The sequence below is a fragment of the Notamacropus eugenii genome, chromosome 1 (genome assembly GCF_028372415.1).
Source record: "Notamacropus eugenii isolate mMacEug1 chromosome 1, mMacEug1.pri_v2, whole genome shotgun sequence".
In the NCBI taxonomy this organism is placed as follows: Eukaryota; Metazoa; Chordata; class Mammalia; order Diprotodontia; family Macropodidae; genus Notamacropus; species Notamacropus eugenii.
Window position 1 is genome coordinate 8,883,084 of NC_092872.1, and position 18,489 is coordinate 8,901,572.

General features: G+C 40.8%; 1 protein-coding gene across 2 annotated transcripts in view; it reads left to right on the plus strand.

Moving 5' to 3' along the window:
• Positions 1-566: 566 nt before the first annotated feature.
• Positions 567-18,489, plus strand: part of ACKR2 (atypical chemokine receptor 2) — a 29,121-nt gene continuing 11,198 nt past the window's right edge. The window contains exons 1-2 of one of the 2 annotated variants that reach the window (XM_072652288.1): positions 996-1,083; positions 5,338-5,443. The gene's annotated coding sequence lies outside the window, so the exon portion shown is untranslated. Of the gene's footprint in view, positions 1,084-5,337; positions 5,444-18,489 lie in introns of both variants that reach the window. The other variant, XM_072652279.1, reaches the window with a different exon arrangement.

Genomic DNA, 18,489 nt, shown 5'->3' on the forward strand with positions numbered 1-18,489 from the left:
AAATATGAGAGCTGGGAGGGGCCTCAGAACAAAGAGGGGACCTTAGAACATAGAATTTAGCATATCAGAGTTGGAAGGAATTTTAAAGTTCAGTCAGCCCATCCTCCTTATTTTCAGACTGAGGAAACTGAGACCCAGAGAGGTGAAGAAACCACCACAACAAGCCTTATTGGGTGGGCAGGAGACACAGGGCACCCAGAGCAGGCACCAAAGGCTCATGAAGTCAAAATCTCCTTCACAGCATGCCTTGAGCTTAAGATTTCCAGTCATTTGGAAACTCTTCAATGGACTGACTTTTGACTACTCACACAGCCAGAGAAAAGGCTTTGGGATGTAGTCATTGTGAGAGGCAATATACAGATGTAGGAATCACTCTGCAGATGTGGAAGACATGCAAGACTAAAAGTCCCTTTAAAAGAAAGACAGATGTGCCAGATTGGCACAGTGCAAACAGTCTTGGACTCAGGTTAGAACTGTGTTCCAGTTTTAGCTCTGCCACGGTTTACAGGTTGGAGTTTGGACAAGTCACTTCTCTGAGACTCCTTTGTGTATTGAGAGAATTAGTATGATCTCCAACATTCCTTTAAATTCTAAAAACCCTGCCATCCTAGGATGTATGGCCAGGATCTAAAGATAGACTAGGATGGAACAAGGATATGAGAATGTCCCATTTGGGAACCTAGGAAGATGTAGGGATTAGTGTGTGGAACATGAAGGAGTCTCAAAGAACTTAGTCTGTCAGAGCAGAGAAGGACATCGAACACAGAATTTCAGAGCTGGGAGGAAAATTTGAGGTCATTTGATTTTGACCATAAGGTCATTTGAGTTTGACTCAGCTCAATTAAAGCCAATATTCCAGTTGTTTTGGAACTTAGTCAAGCAGGAGGGAAGAATTATGTTTTCCCATTCTGAAACAGGATGCAGGCAAGCTGACTCTCTCACTAGCCACCTCGCCTCCCTCCAGACATTTTGCCTTCAGAAGAGGAGTTCCTGAGCAAGGGGCAGCCAGAGAAGGACTGGTCCAAGAGCAGGCAGGCAGTTCAAGGTCCAAGAAGGTGGTTTTCTCCACGGACCAGAGAACCGGTAGGTGTGGGCAGAACTTGTCATCTCCAGTGCTGGAATTCAAGGGTCAGTCACCTACGACTATGGAGGAGTGGACAGAGCTTTAGATTTCGAGGCAGAGGGCCTGAGTCTGGTTCTTGCTATCTCTGACTTTGAGCAAGTCACATTATATCTCTAAATCTCAGATTCCTACTCTGTAAAATGATTTGAGTTGGGTTAGGTGGGCTCTAGCATCTCTTTCAATTCAAAGTCTTATGAACTTATATAGCGGCCTCATAGGCTTGGCATGTGCTGATTAATAACAATAATGGCTAACATTTATGTAACACCGGAAGGTTTGCCATGTGCTTTTCAGAGTTCTCTCATTTAATCCTCACAGCAACAGTGGGATGCAGGTGGTTGCCTCATTTGAAATTGAGGAAACTAAGGCAGACCATTAAGCACCTTGGCCAGGGTTACACAGCAAGTGTCTAGCTCCTCAAATCCAGTCATGCTGGATTTGAATGCCGACCTTCTGGACTCCAGAGCTGCCTCTAAATGAGTTCCTGAGGGTTTGGAGGGGCGTGCTGGTAAATGCTTAACAACCAACTCTCTGAAAAAAATGCACATAGGACATCATTAACATCTCCTCCAACATTTTCTTAAGTCTACACACATAGAAAAAAAACACCAATAAATCAAGCCCTGCTTCATAGCCTTTGCCAACTTGAGATCTACATGCTCACACTGCAAATGTGTCAGTTGGCTTTCAGAAGTAGGCGTAAGCTGACTCACTGCATGGTGCCCTCATCTAGGGGTGTCCTAGAGCCCTCTGGAACGAGTTCCCAAACACATTTCTCGATGTAATCACATTTAGACCTTAGACATCAGCAAAGACTACAATCTGGAGCTCGATTTATTGCTTTATTGATTGTTTAGACTTAAGAAGGTAATGGAGAAAAAGTTAATGATTAAACTTAAAAGTGTATCGTGAGTTTTCAGACTCTCACGCTTAACCAGGGCCTCCCCATCATCCCCACTGTGCCACCCTCATCCACACCTACCCTCCCCCACCTTCTCAGTCGAGAAGCACTTACTATGAGCCACACTGTGCTGAATATAAGTTTCTCTTTCCTACGTCCCATTCCACAGAAAGGATCTCAGAAATCAGAGACAATGATGTATGAATGTTTAGTTAGTGCCACAGATATACGCTTCCTAAAAGAGGAGGTACAAAATTCTTTCCCTTAAGGAGCTCACATCAGGGGCATAAGATAAGGACATTATTAAAACATACATTACCCAATAGGTGCCTCAGGATGGATTAGTACTTTGCTGGGTTAGGTCTGGGAGTCTGAGAGATCTTTATTCCCTGGGTAGCCAGAGATTCCAGAAGGAGTGACATTTGAGTTGGGATTTTTAAAAATAGACAAGAATTTTGGTGAAGGAGATAGGAGCACATTCCAGCAAAAGCGGGGAAGCAGGAAAACTTGGGGTGTGTTAGAGTCACCCAGTTTGCCTGGAGCACAGTATAGACTGGGTGAAAAAGTATGAGGCAGGGTTGGAAAGGGAGGGTAGGAGCAGACTGAAAGGCTCTGTATGTCAGGCTAAGCATTAGGAACCAAACTCAGGGCTTTTGAGCTGAAGAATGATAGGACAAAGTCTATGTATAAAGAACATGAACCTGGCAGCCGTGGAGGCTGATTGGAGCAGAGGGGAGGAAAGTCATAGCGATCTTAACATCCACCCCAAGTCTATCCAAGTTGTAACAGCACACAGTTAGGTGGGTTCCCTGTGAGGTCTATGGTACTTCTATTGTTCACCTCATTTTGCAGATAAAAAAAAAGGCTGAGAGATGGTGATTTACTTGCCTAAGTTCACACACCTTGCTAGGGCAGATTCTTGAATTCAAAACCTGAGATTCTGGCTCAGTCTAGGGTTTTTTTCACGAGTGTATCATAATGGATATTGTCAGACTTGGAGGCAGGAAGCTCCTAGTTCAAACACTGCCTCTGATACTTATTAGCTCTGTCTCCTCATCTATAAAATGGAGACAATAAGACCTCTAATATGGCAGTTCTCAAAGCAGGGTCTGAGGACCCCTGGGGGTCTCCAAGATCCTTTGGGGGGGGTGTCTGTGAGGTTAGAACTATTCTCATAATAATACTAAAACACTGAAATCTCTAATATGGTAAATACAAAGAGATGTAAACAGTGGCATGCCAGATTCAGCTTAGATCGGCTCTTGAGCTGATGGTTAAATTTCCAATGTGAGGATCTCTCTTCAGAAATGCTACAAATTGGGACTTGATTTATTCTTTTGCTGATTGTCTAGTTTTAAGAAAGTGGTGGAGAAAATCTTAATGCATATTACACTATCAAGTATGCTGTGAGTATATTTTTTTTGGAGAGTGGATTGTTAAATATCTAACAGCACACTCAGATATAACCCACTTAAAAGCCCTTTGGGGGATCTGCAGTCATTTTTAAGAGTGTGAAAGGATCCTGAGGCCAAAAAGTTTGAGAACTGTTGCTCTCATATTTGCCTTATAGACTTATTGTGAGGTTCAGATGGCATCATTCATAGGCAAAGCCTTCTGTACATTTCAGAGTGCTCTATAAATGTCAGTTATGGTTATATTACAGTAACTCTCAGTAAGCAGAGGGGGGCTTTCAGAAGCAAAGGAAGACGGATGGGGAGAGCTTCCCAGGTCTCTGGAATTCCCACCAGGTGGGTCTATTCACAAGGCCAATCCTGATTAAAAAAACAAACAGCTAAATAAATGTGAGTGCCACAGTGACCAGAACAGTGTGGCAGCTTTAAAATGAGATGATAAGAGGAAAATTTTTAAAAAAACCTAATTTACAAAATAATAATAAAATAAGGCAGTGGGACTGGTCTTGTTCTCCTCCACACCTATGATGCTGGGATGCTCTGATTGGGCACTGAGTTGAAGACCTGGGTTGACATCTTTTTTCTGACACACAACTAGCATTATGGCCCCAGCCTCATCGCTTCTCTCTGTGTCTCAGGGGGAATTCCTAGGACTGATCTAGTCAGTTCGTTTCAGTTGTTTTCAGTCATGTCCAAAGTTATTTGTGGTCTCATTTAGGGTTTCTTGGCAAAGACACTGGAGTGGTTTGCCATTTTCCTCTCCACCTCATTTTACAGATGAGGAAACTGAGACAAACAGGGTGAAGTGACTTGCTTGCCTAGGGTCACACAGCTAGTAAATGTCTGAAGCCAGATTTGAACTTCAGAGGATGAGTCTTTCTGACTCCAGGCTCATTAGTCCATCCACTGCGCCACCTAGCGGTAAGAAAACCACATAACCTTCCCAAATAAGTGTGATGACAGTGTATTTACAGAAGCAAAATGGGCTTTGGATGTTACTCCCATGATGACAGTTAATGTGACTGATCCTTTCATTTCTGAAATATTGGTTCAAATCCTAATCAGATTAAGCAATGCTTAGTCCCCTGGAATTTTTGAGTTAATGAAGGAGTGAGGCCCTCATAAACACTGGACTTAGGGTCTAGTGTGGCCCTGCTACATGTTAGTTATGTAAGTTTGTACAAGTCCCTTCCCCTCTCCTGGCCTAAGTTTCCACCTTTGCAAAATGAATGTATATCAATAGATGACCTCTAAGGTCCCCTCCACCTAACAGTCTCTTTTCTAAGTGTCTTTCCACCTTGGATGTTCTCTATTTTGTGTTCTAAAGGCACTTCCCATTGCTGATAATCAATGGTTCTGTGACTAGTACTTGACAGGGCATCTCTCGAGGGCACTTCTACATGACAAGGAGAAAAGGTAGATGACCTTTAGGTCAGCACGATGTGATGAAACAGAGAAACTACATGCCTTGAGCTTTAGACCTAGGTTTAACCCTGACTTATTCTGTGATGTGGCAGTTATTATTTAACTTTTGAAGGTGAAATAAGGTTGGGGCAGTTGAAGTCTAAAAAAATTAACCCTTGTCCTCCCAACTTGGATGGAGAGTAAAGGGGATGTGCCACGTTCAAATGATATCATGGCTTGTGAAATGGGAAAGCATGAGTGTGTTGGGTGAACTTTGGAAAATGTAAGGAGTTACTTTAATCAGTATCGTGCTCTAACATAAACTCAATTAAAAGGAAAAAAAATCAGAAACCAAACGCAAGGTTGATGGGAATGCCCACTCCCAATATGATAGACCCTATTTTTAAAATGCCTTAATGTTTGCAAATCCCTTTTCCCATAACAGTCCAAGGACACATGTGACATAAATGTCATTAACCACTTTTGTTTTTGCCAAGCCCTGTGATTTCAAACAGCCCTTGGGAATACGGATCATCACAGACTGGGCAACTTGGAGTCTTTAAGGACCCAAGAGGGGTGTCACCCAGCCTGTTTCTATCAAAGGTAGGCACTGAACTCCTATCTTCTTGAATCCCAGATTGACTTGTTTTCCACTATACTGAGGTATAAATGTTCACACTGAAAATTTAACTCTAGACTCCCTGGTCTCCAGTACACTCCGAGAGAGACTCTTTCTCCTTTGTCCCCATCAGTATGACAAAGCACAACTTAGTACATCATAGATCATAATCACAGACTTTCAGAACTGAAAGGGACCTTGGGATCATCTGGTTCCCTCTGTGCCATATATTTACAGGAACATCTTTTACGCATCCATGGCAAGGGGTCATCCAGGCCCCCCCTCCCCTTAAAAATCTGTAGTGAAAGGGAATTCACTTCCTATTAAAAGAAGACCATTCCTCTTTCTGACTGCTATCACTATTTGGAATTTTTCTCTTACCCCAACCTGAAATCTGCCTCTCTGCAACTCTCCCAAGCTCCAAGCTTTTAGTTCTACACACTGAGGCCAAGGGGAAAAGACTGAATTATCTTTTCCATGACTGTCCATCAAAAAGTTTAGCAAATGAATGCGTAAGTATAATTGGCTTTTATTTCTAACTGAATGAATGCAGGATAGAATGCTGAAATACCCTTACTGTCACAAAAGACTTGGCCTCATCAGAACAAATTTTAGAAATATTTGTTTGTGGGGAGGGGTGGGGGGAAATTGGGGATGGGGAGCGAAACACCATGAACATGAGGCAGGAGCCAGGACCAGATCTGTAAGTGGATCAAAGGAACCGTGCTTCCTCTGCTGGAAGGAGATCGTCTAATAGGAACCCTTCGCTTCTCAAATGAGGAAACGAAGTCTTAGAGGAGAGAAGGTACTTATCAAAATCACATGGCTATTAAGTACCAAAACTGCAATTTGAACCTAGGTCTTCTTCCTCTCAACCTTTCTACTACACCGGACAGTCCCCGCCTGAAATTTCCTAACTTGAGAATTCATTGAAGGCAGTGAAAGTCTTCTCTTTGAGCTCCATGACACAACAACACCTTGTCCATAGGAAGCATGGAATAAATCATAGGTCAGAGAAGCACAGATGCTTTCTGAGTTAGCAGAGATCTGAAAAAGCATCAAGTCCAACACCTTCCTGAATTGGTATCACCACTAAAATCTCTCTAACATGTTGTCATCTAGCCCCAAACCCAGGCACTAACTCTAGGGGCCTGTTCGTGGAAAACCTATAGAGAGATAAGGCTTGGAGAAGATTCCCTAAAATGGGAACTCTGGGAAGTATGGCATGGAACAGAAGTGGTTATGGCTAGTCTTCAGTGATTCCCTATTATCTCTAGGATAAGTTCCCTAGCTCAGAAATTTGGGGGGAGTTGGGGGGAAGCAATCAGGATTAGGTGACTTGCCCAGAGTCACACAGCTAATAAGTGTCTGAGGCCATATTTGAACTCAGGTACTCCTAACTCCAGGGTTGGTGCTCTATCCACTGTGCTACCTAACTGCCCCCAAGACATTTAAAATCCTTCACAAACTGACTCCAGTCTGATTTTCCAGGCTGGTTTCATATCAATCCCCTCCTAGTCCTGGAACTTAGTTTTCCATCTCCAACCTCTGCTCCTTAGGACAATCTTTAGGCTATAAATCGCTAATTTCTATTTTCTCTCCTTGTTCAAATTATCTTGTATAGATGTATCTGTTTACATGTATCCCCCACTAAAATGTAAGCTCCAGGGATTTTTTCATTTCTTTGTCTTTTTATCGCCAGCACTGAGCAAGATGTAGTATACAGTAGGTTCTTAATAAGTGTTTCTTGAATCTAATTGAATTAACTTAAAGTCGAGACCTAAATTTAAGTTACAACCTAGGCATATTAACAGTGTGACCATGGGCAAGTAACTCCCTCTTTAAGACTCCGTTTCTTCCTCCATGAGACAAAGACAGAAAGTGTAGGATATACTTTCTGCCTCACAGGGCTTTGCAAACCTCAAAGAAAATACAGAAATGGGTTTTATGTTTATACTATAGACCCCATTGGGAGTAGTACTGACAAAAGGAGAAGAACTCATTCTATCTTTAGAGTTTAAGTCTTTCCAAATACTAACATTTTAGTGAATAGTGTACTCTTTCATAGATCCTGTGATATTTGCCTGGTAAATATTTGCCACATTTGCAGATACATCCAAGGTCCTGATTTTTTTTTTTACCTGTGTATCAGTTCTCACTAAACTAGAAAGGCAGAGGCAAAGGGTAATATTCACATTCAGTCTAAGAGATGTAAGCATTTTTATTGCCCTCTTATAGAGGAGAAAAATTGAGAGGACAAAAGTCTCTGTGACAGAGAGGAGGATCATTGTGAGTGTGGAGTAGGGAAATGAGGGGTCTGGAAGAGGCAGATTAAAAACAAGAGTCACGGGCCAATCAATTCACCCCAGCAAAAACGTATGTGCTGGAGGGACAGAAGAAGAACATCTGCATGGCACGTCCCCAGTGATACTCCTTGCTTGGGTCATGAACAACTTCTCTCTCTCTGGATTGGCCCACCACCCCAACCTGCCTTCCTATGGACAGGTCTGGGTTTCCAGATAAGGACCATCTCCCTAGCTACATCTTAAACTTTCTAGGGATACAAAGGGTAACCCTACTGTGTGTGGGTGGAGAGTTACTCACAACTGTATCTCTTGAGCCCCCACCACTGTGTTTCCCAGCTATAAAAACAAATTATTCATTCAAAATGACACTACTCTTTTTTTAATTAAATTTTTTCAATGGTGAAACATTTATTTTTTCTTCTCACCACCTCCCCCTGACTCTTAAAAAAGGAAAAAACCAACAGAACTCCTAATAACAAACAAGCACAGTTAAGCAGTAACAAACTCTCACATTGGTCACGTCCAGAAATTTATGTCCATTCAGAATCTTGGTCTATCACTTCTGTGTCAGGAAGTAGAGCGTGCTCTTCATTACCAGTCCTTCGTTCATCATGATCAATCACAGGATTGATCAGAGTTCTTAAGTTTTTAAAAATTGGGTTTTTTTAATGTTGATATTATAGTATAAAATATTCTGCTCACTTCACTCTGCATCAGTTCATAAAAGTCTTGAAAGATGTCTTTGTAAACATTACTTTCTTTTTTATTCGTATTTTGTTTTTTCCCAATTACATGTAAAGATAGTTTTCAATGCTCATTTTTATAAGATTTCGAGTTATAAAATTTTCTCCTTCCCTTCTCCCTCCCCAAGACAGCAAGCCATCTGATACAGGTTATACATGTGCAATCCTGTTAAACATATTTCCACATTAGTCATGTTGTGAAAGAAGAATCAGAATAGAAAAGAAATACCACAAAAAAGAAAAAACAACATAAAAGTGAAAATAATGCACTTCACTCTGCATTAAGACTCCATAGCTCTTCCTCTGGATGCAGTTAGCATTTTCCATCATGAATCTTTTGGAATTGACTTGGATCATTATATTGCTGTGAAGAGCTAAGTCCGTCATAGCTGATCATCTCACAATGTTGCTGCTACTGTGTACAGTGTTCTCCTGGTTCTGGTCATTTCACTCAGAATCAGTTCATGTAAGTCCAGTTTTTTTCTGAAATTCACCTGCTCATCATTTCTTGTAGAACAATAGTATTCTATTGCATTCATACAACACAGCTTGTTCAGCCATTCCCCAGTCTATGGACATCCCCTCACTTTCCAATTCTTTACCACTACAAAAAGAGCTACTATAAATATTTTTGTACATGTGGGTCCTTTTCCATTTTTTGTGATCTTTTTGGGATACAGATCTAGTAGTAGTATTGCTAGACCAAAGGATATGCACAGTTTGATTACCCTTTGGGCATAGTTCCAAATAGTGCTCCAGAATGGCTGGATCAGTTCACAACTCCACCAACAATGCATTAGTGTTCCAATTTTCCCATATCTTCTCCAACATTTATCATTTTCCTTTTTTGTCATATTAGCCAATCTGACAGGTGTGAGGTGGTACCTCAGAGTTGTTTTAATTTGTATTTCTCTAATCAATAGTGATTTAGAGCATATTTCATTTGACTATAGATAGCTTTCATTTCTTCATCTGAAAACTGCCTGTTTATATCCTTTGATCAGTAAACATCACTTTCATCCTTTCTTACAGCACATTACATTTATAAACCACAATTTCTTCAACCATCCCCCAATTTATGGGCACCCCCTTAGTTCTTTGCCACTATAAAAAATACAGCAATAAATGGGGTTTTTTTGTTTGTTTTTGTTTTTTACAAATGGGTCCTTTTGTTCTGTCTCTTAAGTCTTTAGTGTATAAGCCTAGTAATAGTAACACTGGGTCAAAGAGTATTCATGGTTTAGTAACATTGGAGGCATAATTCTAAATTGTTTTCCAGAATGACCGGACCAGTTCACACTCCACCAATGTAATAAATTAATGTTCCTATTTTCCTTCAATCCATCCAACGTTTACCATTGTCCACTAACCTTTTATAGCCTGACCCCTTTCTACCTTTCCAATTTTCTCATCTCTTTATCTCCTCCATGTACTCTGCCCTCCAAAGACACAGGCCTCCTTGCTTTCCCTGGCACAGCATATGTCCATTTCCCAACTCTGAGCATTTTCCCTGACTGTTTCTCCATGCCTGGAATGCTCTCCCTCTGCTGGATTCTCTTGCTTCCCACAAGTTTCAACTAAAGTCTCACCTACTACAAAAAAGCCTTTCCCAGTCCTCCTTAATCTTAGTGCCTTCCTCTGAAACTACACTCAATTCATACTGTATGTCTCTTGTTTGAATTCAATTGTTTGCCTTTCCCCCCAATTAGACCACGAGCTCCTTGAGGACAAGGACTGTTTTTTTCCTTTTTTGTGTCCTGAGCACTTAGCACAATGCCTGGCACATAGAAGGACCTAATAAATAGACTGACTTTTTTTTTTTGGCAAGGGTGGGGGTCAACTTTGCCAATCTGGTAAGTGTGAGTTACAATTTCAAAGGTGATTTAATTTGCAGTTCTCTCTCGGGAATTTGGGGCACTTTTTTCATAGGGCTATTGGATTTCTTCTCTTGATAACTTCCTGTTCATATCCTTTGGCCATGTATAGATTGGGGAATGAATCTTGAATCAGTTCATGAAGGATACTGCCCATCAGGGCTCCTATTCCATCTTGACCAAGAGTGTTCCTCCCTGCCCTTGAACTATGACCCAGAAGTGAGTGTAGGCAATAGAGTTGTCAAACAGCATCTGGTCTTGCATCCAACGCTAGTGCAGGGATCTTCTGCGATCTCTTTCTGACTAGTTTCCAAGTCCCCTTACCATCTTTGGTTTGAGAGCTCTGGAAGCTGCTGCTAATGTTGTCACTACCACCTAGTCCCACCACTGGTGTTTCATCCACAGGGGCTTCAGGCCAGCCTCCTCCCTTTCACCACAGATCTCTCTTTCCAACCTCCTATGTTGTTTTGGGTTGGAAGAATGTCTCACTCCGAACTTTTATTGGCTCTGCCACTTCAGAATTTGATTTGAGGTGTTATTTTAAAGTTGTTTGGAGGGGAATGTTGGGAGAGCTCGGCTACTCCATCATCTTGGCTCTGCCCTAGAAGTGTGTCTATAGTTATTTTAAATGAAATTTCTCTATCTCTTTCTGATGTATTGGCAAAATACATAAATGATGATGATTTATGGGGATTAATCTTGTATCTTGCAACTCTGAGGACTACGGACATTGCTGACTATGCCCCAAGGCCTATAAGACCTTTGACATGGCAATATCACTACTAGGTCTATATCCCAAAAGAGATAAAAAACAAGAAGGAAAAGGACATATATGTACAAAAATATTTATAACAGCTCTTTTCTGGTGGCAAAAAAATGGAAATTGAGGGGATGCCCATCCATTGGGGAATGGTTGAACAAGCTGTGGGATGTGATCATGATGTAATATTATGGTGCTATAAGAAATGTTGAGTAGGATGCTCTCAGAGAAACCTAGACTTATGTGAGCGGATGCAAAGTGAAATGTACTGTACACAAAGTAACAGCAGGATTGTAAGATGATCAGCTGTGAATAACTTAGCTATTCTCAGCAACATCCTGGTCCAAGGTAACTCTGAAGGACTTCAGATGAAAAATACTGTCCATCCCCAGAGAAAGAACGGATGGTTTCTGAATACACATGGAAGTATACTTTTTTAACTTTCTTTATTTTTCTTGAGTTTTTTTGGTCTGTGTTTTCTTTCACAACATGACGAATGTGGAAATGTTTTGTATGACTACACATGTATAACATGTTGAATTGCCTGCTTTCTCAATGAAGGGAGGTGGAAAGGGAGGAAGGGGGACAATTTGAAACTCAGTTTTAAAAACGAATGTTAAAAATGGCTTTTCCATGTAATTGGGGGTAGATAGAATACTAAGCACACAAATAAAAAAGCTCATGCAAATGAACTTGCAGACCACAGTCAGGTCCCTGCGGCCTGTCTCTGGCCTCAGACAGGTCCTCTTCTCATTCGGTCCTCCCACCAATCTGCCTGTCCTCAGGTTTTTAATCTGAAAATTATGGCTGCTAACACTTGAATTCCTTCAGGGCTTTTTTTTTAAATAAACAAGTTGTTTTTCTTTCCCTTTTCACAACTAAACTGCTCACCTACAAAAGGGGCAAGTTAGTTTAATGCTTTTTCATTACCCAACAGTTCACTTTCTGTCCCTTTCAACAAACACCTTACATATGAAAGGAACAGTCCTTTACACAAAGATGAAAAGACCTACCATTTCTGTAAAGTTTTTGGGTTTGCAAAGGGCCTCTCTCATGACCACGGTGGGGTGGGTAGTACAATGATCTTTATTCGTATTTCACAAAGAAAGAAGCTGAAGTTAGTTTAAAAAGGAAAGCGATTTGTTCAAGTTCACAGTAAGTAGAAGAGCTAGGCTTTGTTGTTGATGGGTGTCCATTGCTGATGGCCCATTTCAAACATAACCCTTTGGTCATACACCTAACAGGCTGTCAGTGACCTGCCCAGGCCATGGACTCTGATTCTGCATGATTCTGAGCCATCTGGATCCAGTGACCAGATATTCATCAGGATGATTGGAAACAGCCCAGGATGCAATGGGAGACCTTGACCTTTTAGGCTAAGGCCTTTTTAGGTACTCACTTCAAGTGAGGTAATGCCCATTCAGTGAATAGACCTCTTTAAAAGTAGTCAGGTGATGGCCTGTTGAAATAGAAAAGAAAAATAAATAAATAAATAAGAAAGAAAGAACCTCAGGGTTGTTGTTTTGACCAGAAACAGTTACTACTGATATTCAGTCTAAGCTAGGAGGGTCCAAAAACAGTCACTGGGTGGAGCGAAGGAAGGAAGGAAGGAAGGAAGGAAGGAAGGAAGGAAGGAAGGAAGGAAGGAAGGAAGGAAGGAAGGAAAGAAGGAAGGAAAGGAAGGAAGGAGGAAAGAAAGAAGGAAAGAAAAAGAAAGAAGACGAAGAAAGAAATCTAGCTAGTAAACTCCAAGTTAACTGGGCAGCTTCTTTTGGAGAGGAGAAGGAAGAGGGGAGGGAGAGGTTGAGAGACAGGATGAGCTGAGTTACCCAGCTAGCTGGGTCCCCAGTCAGGAGCTCAGTCTACTCACAAGTGGTGTTTGTCTTTCGATTTCCAAGAAGTTATTTTCTATCGACCGCTGACTTGGCTCCCATATTCCCAGTCACTCCATATTTCATGGGGCATCAATGCTGAGTTAGCTAAAAAACTAAATGTGAAGTTGGATTCCCAGAATCCCAGAGGCTTGTTCTCTTAACCTTTTAGAACTTTAAAGGTCAGAGCTTTCAGATTACTCTCCATCAAAAAATGGGAGAATAAACTTGTAGACCAAGGACCAAGGTATATTTCACTGGGACACATATCAGCCTCAGCTGGGAGGGCTGAGGGCTTCATATTATTATCTCTCACTGAATGACATCAGCAAAGATGTCAAAACAAAAGCAGAGCATCCAAAGTAAGTGAATAGCAGAGGTCTGCTAAGGCCAGTTCCAATTCTGCAATGACAGCCAGTTAAAAAGCCTCCTCCTAACAACATGGTTAGCAGGTTAGAACCAGTTACAGAATGTCTGCACATGCTCAGATCACTCTTTTTTCTACATGTTCATCCTTTCAGCCTACTTCCTGACTTTGGACATGATGTCAGGGCTACACTTCTACCACACTTTTGAAGGGGAAGTCTGGGCTAGTCCTACCACTATTTCCTTGGGGATACCAAGTATTGTGTTACTGCAGGATGTCAGTGACAGGCTGGGGACCTCGAAGCTTTCCTGTTCCCAGGAAAGGTCTGATTCAGGTTTGATTGCTGCCCCCTCCCTCCCCCAGGTTGAGCTCTGTAAATTCCTGACCTGGGTTTAGGTCTATGAAAGCATATAGTTCTGCTAGACTCTGCCCCATTAGACAGCTGGAAAGATGAAGTACAGGCTCCCCCTTGGTCTGGATTTCCTGCCTTGGTTATTCCTCTACAAGCTGCTCTGGATGCTCTGAACTTGGGGTCTGAGTTATACCACTACTGTTGCTGGCTGCTGTCTCAGCACTGCCCTTTGCTCTGGATCCATGACCCAGATTTGGAAAGTGGGCCACATAGCTTCCAGTTGGCATCTCTCCCTGTTGCAGTGCCTCCTTTTGTGCTGGTATGCAGCCTCTCCCTGGTCACTGAAGTACTCTGCACACCAGGTGCTCCTGTCTAGACCCTGTTTCCATGTCTGTAGACCTCTCTGTCTATCTCCCTATGCTGACCTGGGCCAAACAAAGTCACTATAACTTTTTCTGGATTTCTCCATCAGAATTCGTTCTGGTACATTTTGCAGATCTATTTGGAGGAGTTGTGGATAGGAGCTCATTTGCATTGCTTCCTTTTCCTTAGTCATCCTGGCCCCTTCCCTGAAGAATCTCTCCAAAGCACTTCTCCTAGCCCCCTCCATGTAGGGACACAGCATCAGAGACCATTGGAATATGCACCAATCCCATCTCAGCAATAACTCTGGAAAAGAAATAGAGAATTAGAAGACAATTTAAAACCCAGAAAAAGAACTAAATTAATATAATACAATGAATTTGTGGCAGGGATAGAACTCAAGGCTACATTCTCTAAACAGGAATGTTTACATTTCATTTTCTTACTTGGAGAACTCACGATTTCTCAGAATGGGCATTCTGTCCAGCATTGCAGACCCCAATCCAACAAACCTTTATTTATTAAGCACTTTCAAGTCCTGAAATAAATCAAACTCATGAGTGGAAGAATAAAGCATATTTAACCAAGATAATAGGGAAGCAAACGTGCCATCCTGGGAGATGTCCCACCAGCAGGCTCACAGCAAAAAGTTCTTATACTTCTGGAAGAAAAGAGGGAGGGCTAGATTTTGAAATCTTAGAATACTGACATCCTGCTCAGTTGTCAATCCTCCATAAAAGGTTAGCACTCAATGTTACTTTTAACTGTTAGCATATCTAGTAAGATTTTAGGGCTCCATTTTTCACAGATGAGCGCCTTGCAGTGCCAACCTCACAGAAAACCGTTAGTATCTTTTATATTTCTAAAGACTTTTTATACGTAATACGTTTACATGAGTCTTTTAACAATCAAATCTATAACCCAAAAGAATTAAAGAAGAGTTCACTTTTCTAATAATATTTCCAATCACTTGAATGATCAGATTGATGTTAGGCATTATCTTTATACATATTACAAACTGAATAATTGAAAGATGACAGCTTATAACCACATAACCAACAAGTTTCCTGATCCATATCTAATAACTTTTGGAGGGACTCATTTCACTTAAATGAGAACAGAATAAATTCAATTTTAACAAAAAATATAAAAATATAGAAAATACTAAAAACTACCAAGTATTTAATACTACATTTCGCACAAGGGCATTCCAAACATTTCATATTATGAGATTCACTATTATCATTTAGACTGCTGCCAAAGACTTTGAAAGTGACAGTAATTGCCCCAATTCTCACACTTAGGAACACGTTGCTATCAAATTTCTCTTAACCCTCTATAACTTCCTTCATTGGCTTCCAAGTCAAGCTGCAATTTTTTTATTACTGTTATAGATCTCAATCTGTCAATTTAAATAAAGTCAAACTTCTTCAAACCTTCTTCAACATGCTTAAATCATCTGTTCATTTTTTTTATATACCTCTTTTTCTTATGGTTCAAAAGCCCAAACCTTCTTATCTACCTTAGATATTTTCCCACAAGCCTTTATTTCTCTTTCCAAATCTTCCAAACCCATTACTCAGACTACACAACTTTCCTTTACATTTCAACCATATCCCATACTGCACATACTGTTGTTAAACCAATACCAATCAGCATAGCCATTATAGAAATGTCTTTAGCAAATGGGAAGACTAAAGGGTCTAGCCTCACATATAGTTTGGCACTTTTGCCCAATTGTAAAAATGATTAGGAGTCTCACCTCCTACTGTACCATTTCCTGAAACTTCCTTACTTCTCCAGGTGGAGGGATCAGAAAGTGAGAAAGGTTCATATCACATTACCCTGGTTTGACAAAGGTAATTAGCTGTTAGTAAATCTTTCAGTTTAATTTAAATTTAGCCAAAATTCCCTCCTAAGGGGCCACATGGGGAAACTATCAATTAATCTCAATTCAGACTAAAAGTATAGGAAAAAAGAACAGGGTTGGGGGGAGTCCTACACTGGGAGGTCTCCTTCTTAGTTATGAAATAATCAATCTAAATCTGTTATAACAATGAGGAGGAGTCTCATATAATTTTCAGCAAAACGACTAAGTTCAAAATACATGCCAATTCAAAAATTATTTCTAAACTGATTTCTACTTCACTTTAATTTTCACGACTCCCAAGTAAAATTTCTGACACTTCCTTACAAGATTATTTTTCTCTTGTCAATCCAGTCCTTACATATCTAAACTTAATCAGTTCAGAGAAGTAAAGGGAAAAGAAGGATCTTTTTGAAAGCTCAGAGTTTCCCAGAATGATTAACAAGAGTGCACACAATTACATTCACACAGGCTCTGAGAAACATACAAACACAAAAACAAACAGAAAACATTCAAAGGTGTGTGACAGGAGCTTCAGGAAAAGGCTAGTTTGATTTTAAACAGAGATGAAATATCAAAAGGAACACAGAGGTGCTTGAGTTTAGTCCAGGGGTGGGGACTCTGTGGTCTCAAGGCCACATGTGGCCTTCTAGGTCCTTGGATGCAATCTTTAGACCAAGTCCAAATTTTACACAACAAATCCTTTTATGAAGGGAATTTGTTCAGCGAAGTTTGGATTCAGTCAAAGGGCCACACTAGAGGACCCAGAGAGCCTTGAGGCCACAGGGTCCCCACCCCTGGCCTTCACCCTTCTAAACTCTCTGCTGAAACAGGTATCTGAAGAGCAAACAAAAACACATATGAACAAACACAGGACTGATAACAGCCAGAATTGTCTTCTCAGTTTGGATAACTATCTGTTTCCAGTCACACATACAGAAATACATGTACTATACTTAACATGCAACAAAGATGGAAAAAAGGCTGCAACCTTCTTAAAAATAACTTAAAGTGTATGCAAGAAAGTCCTTTTATAGGTCTAATCCTGGATATATACATATATACATGCCTAATATAGAAATTTTTGAGCTTCCCCTTTGGGTCCTTCACATCATCTGAGAGACTCTATTTTGATTTTCATTTTCTTTCGAGATTTCAGTTGGCTTAATCCTTCCTGGAGGAGAAATATTTTAGATTTAACCCCCTTTTCAGTTTTAAATTTTTTGAAATGATTTCTTGGAGGGATGAAAGCCTAGATTTTGCTTCTTTCTTAAAATCTTCCAACAGCCATTGGTTAAATGAGTCACACTCAGGATGTTTGATTTTTGACCTTGCCTTATTGAGGGAAATTATAAAGTAGTTCATTTTATCTCTATCAAATGAATTCATTGGGGACAGCAATTTTGAGAATCATATTTTGTCCATGACTGCCAATGTTCCCAAAATTTGCAAACCATACTCTGAAGCCATATGACCTGTTCCTTTTTGGGAATCAGGTAAAGTGGAGCCCAAATTGATTGCCCATAGGTCTTTACCAGTTCTCAATTAAAGAGGCAACTCAATTGAAAAAGATAGAAGTCTGGATTCAAGAATGATTAGGTACTTACTGGTCCAATGAGAGGAGGCATAGGGATCTGGCATGTCAAACCCAGAAAATAAATGACCAAAGAGCCCCGGAAGTTATGCAGCAACTGTTCACTGAAAACACTAAATAGCTCCCAGAGGTTATACACCAACTGTTAAACTCTGAAAAAGAAAATAAAACCAAAGAACTAGAAGAAGTTATAAGCAAAAAGCATTATTCTGATGGAGGAGGGAAACTAGACTTACATGCCAGGGTCTGCTCTAAGACTGAGCAGACCCAAAGCAGCAAGGCTAATCTCTGATACATATAGTTATGCTAGACATAGTTATGAGATCTGAGGAAAAGCCTATTCATAGCAGGACTTCATGACCAGAACATGGCTCCTGCAGGTGCTTGTCCAAGCTCAAGTACTGTCTGGAGCTAGCTTTAACCAATTCTGTGATTTAGCTGCAGTAGAGTTCCACCAGTGAGTGGAAAGGCTTGTTTTTATGTAAAGCTCAGGGCACAGCTTGCTTGCTGAGCCTTAACTCTGGAAAATAAAATGTCTCCTAAGAGTAGGAAAAGAAAGGAGTAAAAAGAGAGGAGTGGTCTTGGCATGGGATCCTGACAGGCACAAGGGCCTAGTGCTGGTACCAGAGCATCCAGAAGCTTACTTCTGGGACCATGAAAGACATAATCTTCAGTGAATCCGACCAATCCTGCCACCATTTAATGTCAAGTCCTGAAATAAATCAAACTCATGAGTGGAGGAATAAAGCATCTTTAATCAAGATAATAAGGTAGCAAACCTGCCACCCTGAGGGATGTCCCACCAACAGACTCACAGGAAAAGGTTCTTATACTTTTAGGAGAAAAGAGGGGGGAGGTCACTTTAGGGAGCAAGGCCTGGTTGCTGAAGTTTGTCCTTTGTTCTCTTAACAAGAAATGAAGCAAAGAATAGCC